Genomic DNA, 12,245 nt, shown 5'->3' with positions numbered 1-12,245 from the left:
TTACTGTCTGTTGGCTGTGGGGCCTTCAAGATATTCCCTGTACTTTGCAGAAACATTCAGACACTCTGCACACCCTCTGTTTTTTTTTTGTCAAAGTTTAGCTTTTAATGTAGCTGCAATCAACCACAACAAAATTTTTGAGGCCCTGCATTTATCCCTCCAAAATCCCACCAAACGTGAGTGGTATTGAAATTCCGGAGCGCCATGCCAACCGTGGAACCTCCGTGCCTCTCACGAGTGCTGCATGGAGAGGTAATTTTCCTCAGGCTGAACTTCCCAAAGCTGCCTCACCTGGAACCAATATGTAACACAATCGTAAGGCCCTGACTCAAAAGCCCATTCCTTGCCTTTGATACGCTCTTCTTGGTAGCCTGCACGTTGAGGGAAACAGGCGCTTTGCAATCCACAGTCAAAAGAGTCAAAAATGAAGAGTACTCAAAAAAAAATGGAGACACAAAGCTCAGATAATCTGTTCTCTTATGTCGTGAATTTTTGTCTAAAGATTTCATATGCTTTACTTTCATTTACATTTAATAGAACAACCTTATAAATGATGAGACATCATGGGAACTGTATCTCTCTGCTTTCTTGACAGGTGTAACTCAAGCACCTCCACTATAAAGAAGCATCATTTTTGCATTAGTCTGATTTATCCCAACAGTATTCTTACTGCTTTTCTTATGAGCAAAAAGAAAAAATAAAGTTTAATAGCTGTCCATTTAGGGCTCTTGGGATTTAAGTCTTGAGTCAACATGCCAAACCTTATTTCCTTCCTTCACTTGTTCTATTGCAGGCATGAGTTCCCTGAAGCGAAACTGCATCACAAAGTTTACCTCACTCACTTAGTTTGTGGCTGTATTAGAGGTCATGTGGTTTCCTGTGGAGGAAAATAGATATGTCAAAGAAGAAATTTATATGTACAACAGCATACAGCTTAGTGGCACAATCCATTGCTTTCTTCTGAAAGAAACATTTTTCTTTTCCTTTTTTTTACGCTCAGTCTTTGAATAGTCCGTGTCCTTGTTCATACATGTGATTTTGATTGAGTGAATGGCTCCAATTGAATAAGCAACAAAAGAGAAGCTAAAAAAAAATTGGGGATGTTTTTGCACAAAGTGGTGACAAAGTTTTTATTTTTGAATATACAGATATGTTTAAGTTGAATGCATGTCCACTGTCCATGAATGCATGAATACACAAAGAGTCTGTGCACTTCCTTGTCTCAAAGAGTAACATCCTGATCAATTATTGTAACTTTTACATTTCTTGGATTTTATGTTTCTAAATCAGTTGTTAATTTCGTTTTTAAAAATACGTTAAACTAAAAATGTTGTTACCTAAAATTGGCATCAGTGTGTTTTTGTTAGAAATATCTGTGTTCAAATTACTTTTTTAAAAAAGGTCTTAAAGTTTTTGAAACATTTTGTGTTGAAAGCACTTTGAAATTATATATTTTTTAAAAAGGATAGATGTTTAACATTGGAATGTCAAGGACTTTAATTACATCGTCAGTCACAATCCTTGGAATTATCGAGAGATCATGTTTTTTAAATTGAAAGGGTATTAATATGATTACCAGGATGAACAAATCTTTTTATATATCTCTGGATATATATACTGTATATATATAAACATATGCACGTGTTTTTTTTATATATATATATATATATATATAAATATATAATACATTTTATTTAAAAGCGCCTTTCAAAACACCCAAGGTCACTGTACAAAGTTAGAGGTAAAACACAATAAAATCACAAGTTAAAAACAATAAATAAATTGGATTCATTAGTAAAATCAGCTGACAGAAAATGAGAAACTGTGTTCCGGAAATGCAAGCTTAAACAGATAGGTTTTGAGTCTGGATATATATATATGTATATATATATATATATATATATATATATATATATATATATATATATATATATATATATATATATATATATACATATAAAATTATGTTTATAGTTAATTTTCATGTTTTTGGAAAGATAAACATATTACTTGAAAAAATATATATTAAAAATCACCTACAAAGTGCATTTATGGATAATTAAAAAATATAATAAAGTAATCTCACAAAAAATGTCTTTTTCCTAAAAATTATTTTTTTTTCTTATGAAGCCTTTCTTGCCATAAATTTTTTTTCTCACTAAATCATATATAAAAAGGTCTCCAATTTTATATGATAACAGTTTAGATAGTGTCACTTCACAAACAATCCCTTATCTTACTTTAAAAAAAGAAAACCCCAATACCATCAAAAACATTCACAGTGTCAAAAGAATCAGGATAAAATGTTTGCATCACAAGATTCTGTCTGAAAATCAGTGTGTTCCATTCTTGTGGTATTACCCTCAGGCAGATCAGCTTCCTCATTTATCCTTTCCTTCCTCTGCCCTCTCACACTGGTCTTCCTCTGTGTCAATTAGCAAAGACAGTTTTTCTGCTGAAACAAATTGATTTGTCATGCTTTGTCCTTCATGTGTTCAATTTGAATCCACAAACTTCATCTAAATTGATTCTGGTTCACTATTTAATAACGTAAAATTTAGATGGGTCTATCGTCAGTAACTTTATCTGCTAAGGGGTGAGGTTAAAACAAAACAAAACAAAAAAAATCAAGCAAAATAAAAACTACAAAAGTGTCAGGATGGCACCAAAGCCAAACAAGCTGGCAGGTGGTGTTTATCCGATCCGTCTCAGGTCACAGTGAACTCATGTTCCTCACTCACATACGTCTAAGATGAGACTCCTTTGTGCTTCGGCTTACATGACCCCAGCCTCAGTAAACAACACACGCAGCTTTAATTAGAATCACTTGGTCCTCTCTGCCGCCGCATGAAGAGCGCTTTGTTGCTGGAACGACTCCTCAACAACCTGAAATACCTCAGAGAAAGTGGCTCTCCACCACATCAGCAGTACAAACATCCCATGGTTTTTGGCTGATGATAATGATCAACCCCTTTATCAGGCACAGGGTAATTGATGCATTAGTAAAAATGTGATTTTCTGCTTTAATTGAAGAAAACAAAAACAGTGCACAGTAGCTGGGTTTTGAGATATTTTTGTAAAATGTAATTAGTTGGTGATTTATTGTTGCCGTGAAGCATTTTTCCAGTCAGATAACACTTAAGGAATGTTAGACATAAAACAGAGCAGTGAAATGACAGATGAATGCTTAACTTTTGAAAGATTTTAGTTTAAACAGCAGGAACTCAAGATACTGAAGGCAGTTTAAAGGAACTGCAGCACACAGATACAAAACACGGTTATAAGTGGTAATTAGAATTGTTCCAATTACATTTATGCCCTGCTAACCTATATAGCTATGGTAGTTCATTATGGGGCCACCCAAGCAAAGACATCAAAGAATGGATACTGAATTCTATCCTTGACTTTGAAAGTCTGGGGATTAACTTGAGTAAGGCCTGATTGAGAAATTTAAATGCCAAAGAAAAATACAAATGTTTATATTTTTTCTGTTCCACTTTTCCCTGAAACTTTAACAAATTACAAATGACATAAACACTTGTTTCAACATAATGTCTTTTAAAAATCATAAAGGAAATTAAACGTCTTACCAAATCTTATATATCTTTAGTTTAATGTAAAACGGTAAAGTTAAAGTAACCATAAAGTCAAATGTTTGGGCTGAGAGTAAAAGGCTCCACCAAAGACATGGATCTGTGTCAAACATCACTTTGGAGCAGTGTTCACTGAACTCACACTTTGAGCCTTTTCTTTTTTGGAAGGTTTTTCAAGATCATTTGATTTTTTTGAAAGCGTCTTGAAAATTAAATACCTTTGATGAACAGGCAGACACAAACTTAAAAATGAGTTGTTATTTAAAAAAAAATCATATAACTAACCTATTTGGTTTGCAAATAGGTCACGCAAAAAATTCAATGGATGATTCTAGAAGTCTGCTTAGGTCTTTATTCAATTCAAGAAAAATGCCAAACTTTTGCCCTCTTGTTTTAAAAAAAGATCTGACCACATAATTGAAGTAGTAGCTGTGATTCTTCAGACTTCCTTGATTTAATAAATGAGCAGTAACTGGAGGTTCATCTGTGTCTTCGAAAATGTCCCCTTTAATTGAATGAAGAGCATGACTCTCATTAAGGTCCTACTTTAAAAGACTTATTATTTTACTTTTCCTTTCAGCATCCAGGACATTCCAGGATATTAAGGCAGTCAGTGAGCCCTCTGTTTTCATTAGTGCCTGACCTTTGCTAAAAATGGTGCTTGGACTTCAACGCTACTCCTTGGCAGATCTTTTTTTTGGAGTTCCGCAAGGAATAATGTCGTTATTTCATCATAAATGCTTGATGAAGATGAGGTATGATCAACTGATGAAAAATTGACGTCAAAACATCACAGACAAAGCAGTTTATTGTGCCGTTAAGTTTGGAAACTTGGCATAAGTTCTGTTTAAGGGACTTCAGAAAGGTTTGTTTGTTATCTGTGCAATATTTTAGACATTCTGGTGACAGAGTAGCAAAATAATCACTTGAAACCAGCTCATTAAGATATCTTTTCCTTTTTTATCTTGGAAATTGAGAATCACAGAAACCTATAATGCAAAAAAGCTTTCGGGTCTGCCTATCTCTGTCTTGTCAAAAGCTTTTATCTTAAACAAGACAGATGGTGAAGATGAAGCTCATCTAAAGCCTTCTTGTTTTACACGACAGAAACAAAAAAGTTTTGGAGTGAATGTATTTAATACACACCATCACCGTAATAACTTTTGACGTCAGGAGTCTCAAACCTCCGGCTCAGGAGTCAGTTTAATATATGACCCTAAAATAGATTGCAAACTAGTTTTTCTTTTGGCCATTATAAAATTTGAGATTGTCTCTTTTGAAAAATTACTAAAGCAAGAGACTCATCAAGAAAAAGTTTCATCGACAGTAAAAGAAACAGAAAAAATTTGACATTTTTTCCATAATCTTACGAGAAAAGTTTGCAATGAGCTTGGTTTTTGCTTTTATTTTGGACAAAAGAGCTGAAGTTTGTGTATAGCTATTTTTCTCTTGAATGATTCATTGCTGAGACCTCACACCTAACTGAGCAACCTGACATAACCTTTGCTGTCAACTTCATGTCAGACACTTCTTAGAGGCTCAATCTAAACTGTCATTTAATGTAAATTAGACATGAATAGGATGGTCTTCTGTTTCCTGGATTTCAGCAGTGAATTTTACAGTTCCACTCAACAAATCTTTTTTTGTCTTGTGAGAGCACTGTGTCAAAGCAAATTTGTCCAGACTTTTCCTTGACATCTGTATCCACGTCGAGCAGCAGCTCTGCCCTTTAACCTCTCCACTGGGTGTCCCACATGCTGTGGTGGCCCTGGTCCCGAGAGTCACGATGATGTCCAGCGGCCGAGGTTGGTAGGTCACCGTGATGACAGCAAGCACCTTGCTGCGAGACTTCTATCTGCCCAGCAAAATAAACACAGCCTGGTCTGTTTGAGCCCTACAGCAACACACCCTGTCCAGCTCTGACTGAGTCTTTGAGATTAAAACCAAAGGATGCACAGGATCCTGGCCTTTCCCAATCAAAATACATTCGGGGTTAAAGGTTGAGCGAAGAGATCACAGTCAACTTTTATCCCGGTGACACTGTTCCAGGGAATGTAAAGGGGGGTTCTATGCTGGACTTCTGTTTGTGGAGCTTTTCAGAACCACCTGTTTGTCTTTCTCTTTTTTTCTTCCCAGGGACATGAACATGTGCAGGGGAAGTAGTTTACAGCACACACCTCATTCTGTTCCTGTTATTCAGTCTGAAAAAAAGCTTAAAACTTCAATAAAAGTATTGCAAATGGGTGTTTACAAAATTTAGAAAATACGTCACTGTTTAGGCTTCATTTATACATATAAAAGTATCTCAGTGCAGCAATGTTCTTGGGATTCTGTAACCTGTTGCTTTCCATCCTGTTGTGCATGTGAGCTGAGTGGAACGGTCTAAATGTTGTTCCACTTGTGTTATGTCACTGTTTGTGGTTTGTGAGCCACACACCGCAGGGCACAAAGTTTCCTTTAAATAGCAAGTGTTCAGATGAATGAGAGAAGAAGCAGATATTTATACTTCATTAAGCCTGAATGGAGAAGCCAAATGACCTTTGGAAGTGAGTAACTTTTACCTAATTACATTATGCCTAGATATTTAGTTTTTACTGTCCAACTAAGAGTAGTTACACCTCACCATGTTGGTCACCTTTACCTGAAAAGATTTGTCAAGAAGACATCAGACTTCTCATGTCATTAACTTTTTTATTGCTTGGACCATTTCTTTTGCACTTTTTGTTTCCAAAATTACCCTAAAAAAGAGATGTTTTTATTAACAGACGTGGTTAAAGTAGACTTTTTATCCAAAACAGCATTTCTAACAACATGAGTGTCAAGCCTGGGTTTTGTCCAACCAATCAGCTGATTAGCTTCTGCACTCACTCCCACTATAATTTATTATTTGGAAATACCAAAATTTATCCTGTGTTTTTACTGTTTGTTGAGCCTTTTCTGTACATTTGACTGTTAAGTGCAAATAGTGTTGAGGAATTATTTCAGTAGTTCCTTAATTATTTTTACTTTAGTAAATATTCTGATTACTTCTACTTAAATTATTTAATTTCCAAGTGTCTGCCCTCTCTTTATTGTACTTTTGGCTATGTTACCCACCTCTGCTAAGAGTTTGTTTTGTTTTGAGCTTTTAACAACTTGGTTGGTGAGTGGGTGGTCATGTTGAGTGGAGGAAGGTGATGTTTCTTTGTATTATTTTTGAGCATGAGGCTAGGATGAATGAATTGAGCATTGATGGTTTTCAACCACCACTGATCACAGAACATCAGTTTGATGCTGTAAGGGTTCATCTTCAGTTCAATGGAAGAATAGACACCCACAGCTGAGAATAGGACAAATGTATGAAAACTACATTTAGTCAAACAGTCTGCAGTCTAGGTGGATAGATTTATCATGGAATAGTACAACGATGTAATACTTTCAATTCCACAGAGAGAGTTTCATTTTGTGTTGAGTCCCTGAAGGCTTTAGTACTTTTTCACTGGGTTCCTCAGGTTACAGATGCATTAAACTGATTGGTGACTTGGAAGCTACAGGATATCAAAGTAAACGTCCATGTTTTTCATTTTGTGTCTGTTGTAAAAGTCATTTTAGTCAATCATTATAGTTAATTTTATACAAAACGTTAAAACACTAATAGCTTATTGAAAGTAGAGCCAGAACAATCAGAAAACTGTAGCATCAGCCAACAGTTTTCTGATTTTTTTTTAAGGAAGCAGGGAGGTAGACACCAAATTATTGGACATTTCTGTAATTTATTCAGAGGACGATGCTTTCTATATTGGAGCCTGGAACCTATTTGCATCTCTTAGAAGTGGTTGGACAAAGTAAGGAGCCAGAAAATTGTTTCTGAAGTGCCTTCACTTCACACTGGTCTACATTAGAATCACAGATGGTCTGGTTCAATTGGCAACATAAAGTTTCATGGAGGTAACTTCTTCCAGTAACAGCGGCAGCAGTAAACAACACCTGGACAATTCCTGGGTATCTTTAGGTAACTCTCAAACGATACTTTAAAAATCTGAGCATTTGTAGTTGACATCTTCCGGGATTAAATAAAATACAATAAAAATAATAATAATATTCCAAGGTGGATGAGCTGCCTGACCGCAAAATCACATGCGCTTTGAAGCAGTTTCATCACCTTCATTGCTGTCAGCACAGCAATCACCATCCAAGTGTCATTATTCTCTGTGGAGCTGTGCTGACATATTTGTGGCTGTGGTTTAAAAACCAAAGGAAGACCTCCCTTCAAGCATTTTGTACTCAGCAAAGTCAGTGCATTTTGTCTTGGGGAATGAAATACGCTCCCCAAAGGGTACCAAATATGTAAAAAGTCTGTCATTTTACCACCAAGGAGTTATGACTTCATTGTCAAGAGTTTCACTAATTGCAGCAATTCTCTCTGTAGCAGACTTTTGAACATCAAACAATAGTACTTCTTATACAGAGGCTCAGAACTGGCATGCACCATCCAATTATGATTAATCAGACAGATGTTACATGTTGCACTAGACAAAGTCAGATTCTCATTGGTGTCAATAGTTGAGATTTTATTACTTTATGGTTGCAACTATCTGCTATCTCAGCTCGTAACCCTTCTGCCGATCTCACAATTCTCTGCACTCAGACCTTTGTGTGGCAGCGGTGTGTGCCCTGAATTTGATGAAGCAGGATAATACTCTCAGCCGATCATATCAGTAAGGAAGGATTCCCAAGATCAACACCAGACCCTGGAGGTAGTCACATATGGGACACATTTTTCCAGATCCTAAAAACTTTCATCTGTGGATTTTGTGTATGTTGTGAAGCCGGATGGGCCAGGCACCATCTCCAAGATCTACTGAGCTCTAAGGTCAAGGTGTTTTTAGAGGAGGCAGATGTCAAATAAAAAAGTCTGAAAATGATGCATGTCTCAGATTGAGGCATGTGAGCAACACAAACATGAACAGTGCTATATTTATAGATGCAAAGACTATAAAGAGGAGAAGATTTCCACATTTGTGTTTAGTTTGCATCTACACCATACATTGTATGACATGTTTGGCTTTTTGATGAACTTTTTGGGAATGCACCATGTTGCTTTCGTGACATCAGCTCGACCAATATTGGTTTTAAAATGAAAAATAAAGTACCTGTCATCAAGCCAATTTAAACATCCAACTTCACACACCTTGTCTCCAGATTTCCAGCTAAAGGCGGTCACATCGTGTGTGTCAAACTGCTGCAAGAGAGCAGAAGAAGTCAGAATGTAAGCAAAGGCAAAAGTGTTTTTTTTTTTTTTTTTTACAATTTTAGATTCCAGATTTGGATAACATCAGCAAGCTCATTTAAGTTTCATCCTTGCTTTTTCAAAAATAAAATCTCCTTATTCAGAATAGGCTATCACTTCTAAAAGTCCTTTTATTTATCCCCACAATACAAGAAATGGATTAAAAAAGGGGATTTTCAAACCAGACTTTTCTCTTCATTTTGCCCTCAAATAAGCAGTTAACACAGAGTAAATAGTGGAGATAAAGACAACTTTATGAAAACAATTAATGAACAAATATGTGTTGTGTTTTGAAAATCTTTTACATGTGAACTGCAACTCAAACAAACAAACATCTGGTGTGCGAGCCCTTGAATCCACAGCCTGCCTACAGAGCATTTGTATACGTAGAATTGTGTGATGTGTTTTTCTGAACTTTCAAGCACTACCATTACACCAATTGCACATCTTAAACTGAAAAAGGCCCAGTTTTGATCACTCACATAACAGAATTATACAGGGTTTTATTTTTAAGCTAAATAACACTGAAATGGCCTTTGAAAACTTCTTGGAGTAAAAGCAAATTTTAATATCAGAATATCAGTTCTGCACTTCAATATAAAATATGAAGTTGTATCTTTTATCTTTAAACTTAACTCAATGAGCCAGATGTTTTACACTACTCTCAATGAAGGCCACAGATTTTCAGAGAGCAGGTCTAAACAGCGTGTGCTTCTCCTGACTTGTACTTTTCTGGCCTTTTTGCCAAAAGTTAAATAAATTTTTTAAATTTCTTTTATCAAAAGATACGAAGCCACTTAGATGAGTTATGAAACATTTTAAGAAATAAGATTTTGTGTTTAGTTTCCATGACACAATTTCAAAACGTCACCTGGATAAATGAGAACCTTCACAGACAAAAAATAATGTTATTGGAAAACAAGTTGATGCCTTGTTCATGTGAAACCAGTTGGAGTCAGTTTGTCAAAGTGTCATTTGAACAGGAGAATGAAACGATATTCCACTTTCAGAAGCCTTCACTCATGTGTGAACCAGTGACTGTCCTTGAGGGAGGTCGGCTCATATTCTGAGAGAAGCCAGCAAAAAAAAAGGAAAACATCTCACACGTTGATTTTTACTTCTAAAAGCGGAGCCTTTTCAGTGGCACAGAAGAAACTTAATGTTAAACAGTTTATTGACAAAGACACAAAAGAAACAAATAAAAATCGGAAGGTTAACTTACGCAGTTATTCACTTTAATTTCAGCATTTGTTTCATTTTTTTAAGGCCTTTGTTATTTTAAGTATTTCATATATTCTGGAGAAAAAACAGACTGAATGCTTTAGTAATTTTAAGGAGAAGTTTGCTGCTCAAACCCTCTTTGTAGAATCTAATAAAACATGTTTGTGCATAAACCTAATAAATGAAAAAGAAAAAAACTAATATGTCTGTGCTTTATAAACATATGAGGATATAAGTTTCATTTTACTTCTTATCTGCAAGAAACATGATCAGTTTTGAATGGTGTCACTCTGATTTATTGACCAAAGCATTGGACTTGAAAAAACAATTTCCATTTACCTTAAACACTATTTTTAAGCATTGGAATTAAGTTAACCTGTGTGTGTATTCAATCTCTTCCACTACATGTGATGTGCCGCATATCCGGCCTAAAGTCAAGTAAAGAAAGGTTTTGTGAGTACCAACTTTTGGCTGGCACTAAGTCTGTGGTTCCAAGGGAAGATTTGGAACCAAAGGAAGATAGCATCCCTTTTTTACCACAATACTCAGATAATGATCAGAATGGAAAGTCACAAAAGCTATAGTCAGAAATGAAAATATTGTTTTAACATGTTTCAATACAAAATTTAATTTATTTATGAATATAATGGAAAAAACAATTCCTTGAAGGAATTAATTCTTACTGTAAAACTTACAGTTTGCAAGCCACCTTAATCTAGTGTAAAAATGTTTTACCGTCTCAACACATTGTTTTTTTTGTTTTTTTTACTGTACTTTAACAGCATTATTGTAAATGTGCCGGTACAAAATACAAAAGTAACACTTTTTTCACTGTCAATGTTCAGGAGCTGAACACAAATATAGCTTTATAAAGGTATTTTTCTTGAAGATTAATCACAACTTTGGCTAAATCTGTGCTTGTGAGGACTTATTCTTTGATCACATAATTCCTGCATCATACAGGTATGAAATAAGATGAAACTGCTGGATTTTTGAAAAGGAGTTGCCACAAAAAATCAAAAACAAAACAAAACTCCAATGTGCAGTTTCACCAAATTAAGAGGCTATGAAAATTATTGGTTGAATGGTAAAGCATTCACCCCCATTGTTTTTCTTTTTCTCTTCCTTTATAGTAGTATCTTCGCCATTTTTTGGCGCTTAACTCCTACACATTTTTAGGCTATTTTAAACATTCAACTATTAAAAGTTCAGCTCTTTCAACTTTTTCCAGCTACGACTTCTGGTCCTTCAAATCCTAAACCTTGTCAAGATATTCCAGGTTTTCCAGGATTTTTGCCTACATTGTAATACATGGGGAATCCTTGGTGCAGAAGCTCGCTGGTTCAAGACCCGGTGCATGCATTTTTCACAAAAATATCTGTTTTGTTATTGTGCTGTTTTCACTTCATGATCATTTATTTATTTTGCCAATTATCACCCTTTAAGTTTCATTTTCATTCAGCAATATATCATTAAACCCTTCATTTTCTTCTGGAAATGCACCTCCTTCTAGTTGCATTCGTGTTTTTGTTAAGTGTTTTACTGATTGATGGGTTTACTGAAGTTTTTTTTTTTTTTTTTTTAGTCTGTCTGTCCATAGGCTTGAAAGAAGTTAAGAAAAGATAGCAAGAAAAAGAGAAACCAAAGGTATACAGGCCACTGTAGGTCAGAAACATTATGTTTTCAAAAATCAAAAATTCACCCAAGTCATTGTAAGGCGTTATGTATTAAGCTGTAGTGAACTACGTGCTTGGGTACAATTGCATAAATAAAAGTTGCTATAGTATATTTAACAGAATGCAAGTCGTTTGGAACACACTGCTAGTTCTCACATGCAAACTGTCACACGCAAACACACTCGGGCAAATTAGTGAGTCTACACAAACACAGAGGGGTGGGTGAAAGGTCCCGTGAAACCGCCATGTCTCTTTAATGTGAAATTAATTCAGATACGTTTTTAAGCCTTTCTATTTCCGGTTCCGTTTTATGATTGTGTTCATCCGGGATATAAATCCCCTCTCAACGGTTAATTAGCGCCCATCAATTGCCTCAATTAACCCGCAATTGAGCCGCTGGCGATAGACAACAATTTAACATTGTGGGTATGGGTTTGCGTCTCTTTGCCGTCCTTGTGTTTTCAACTGGCAGATTATGTATAAATT

Source organism: Oryzias latipes, chromosome 3 (assembly GCF_002234675.1).
Source record: "Oryzias latipes chromosome 3, ASM223467v1".
Taxonomy (NCBI): Eukaryota; Metazoa; Chordata; class Actinopteri; order Beloniformes; family Adrianichthyidae; genus Oryzias; species Oryzias latipes.
Note: the sequence above shows the minus strand (reverse complement) of the source record.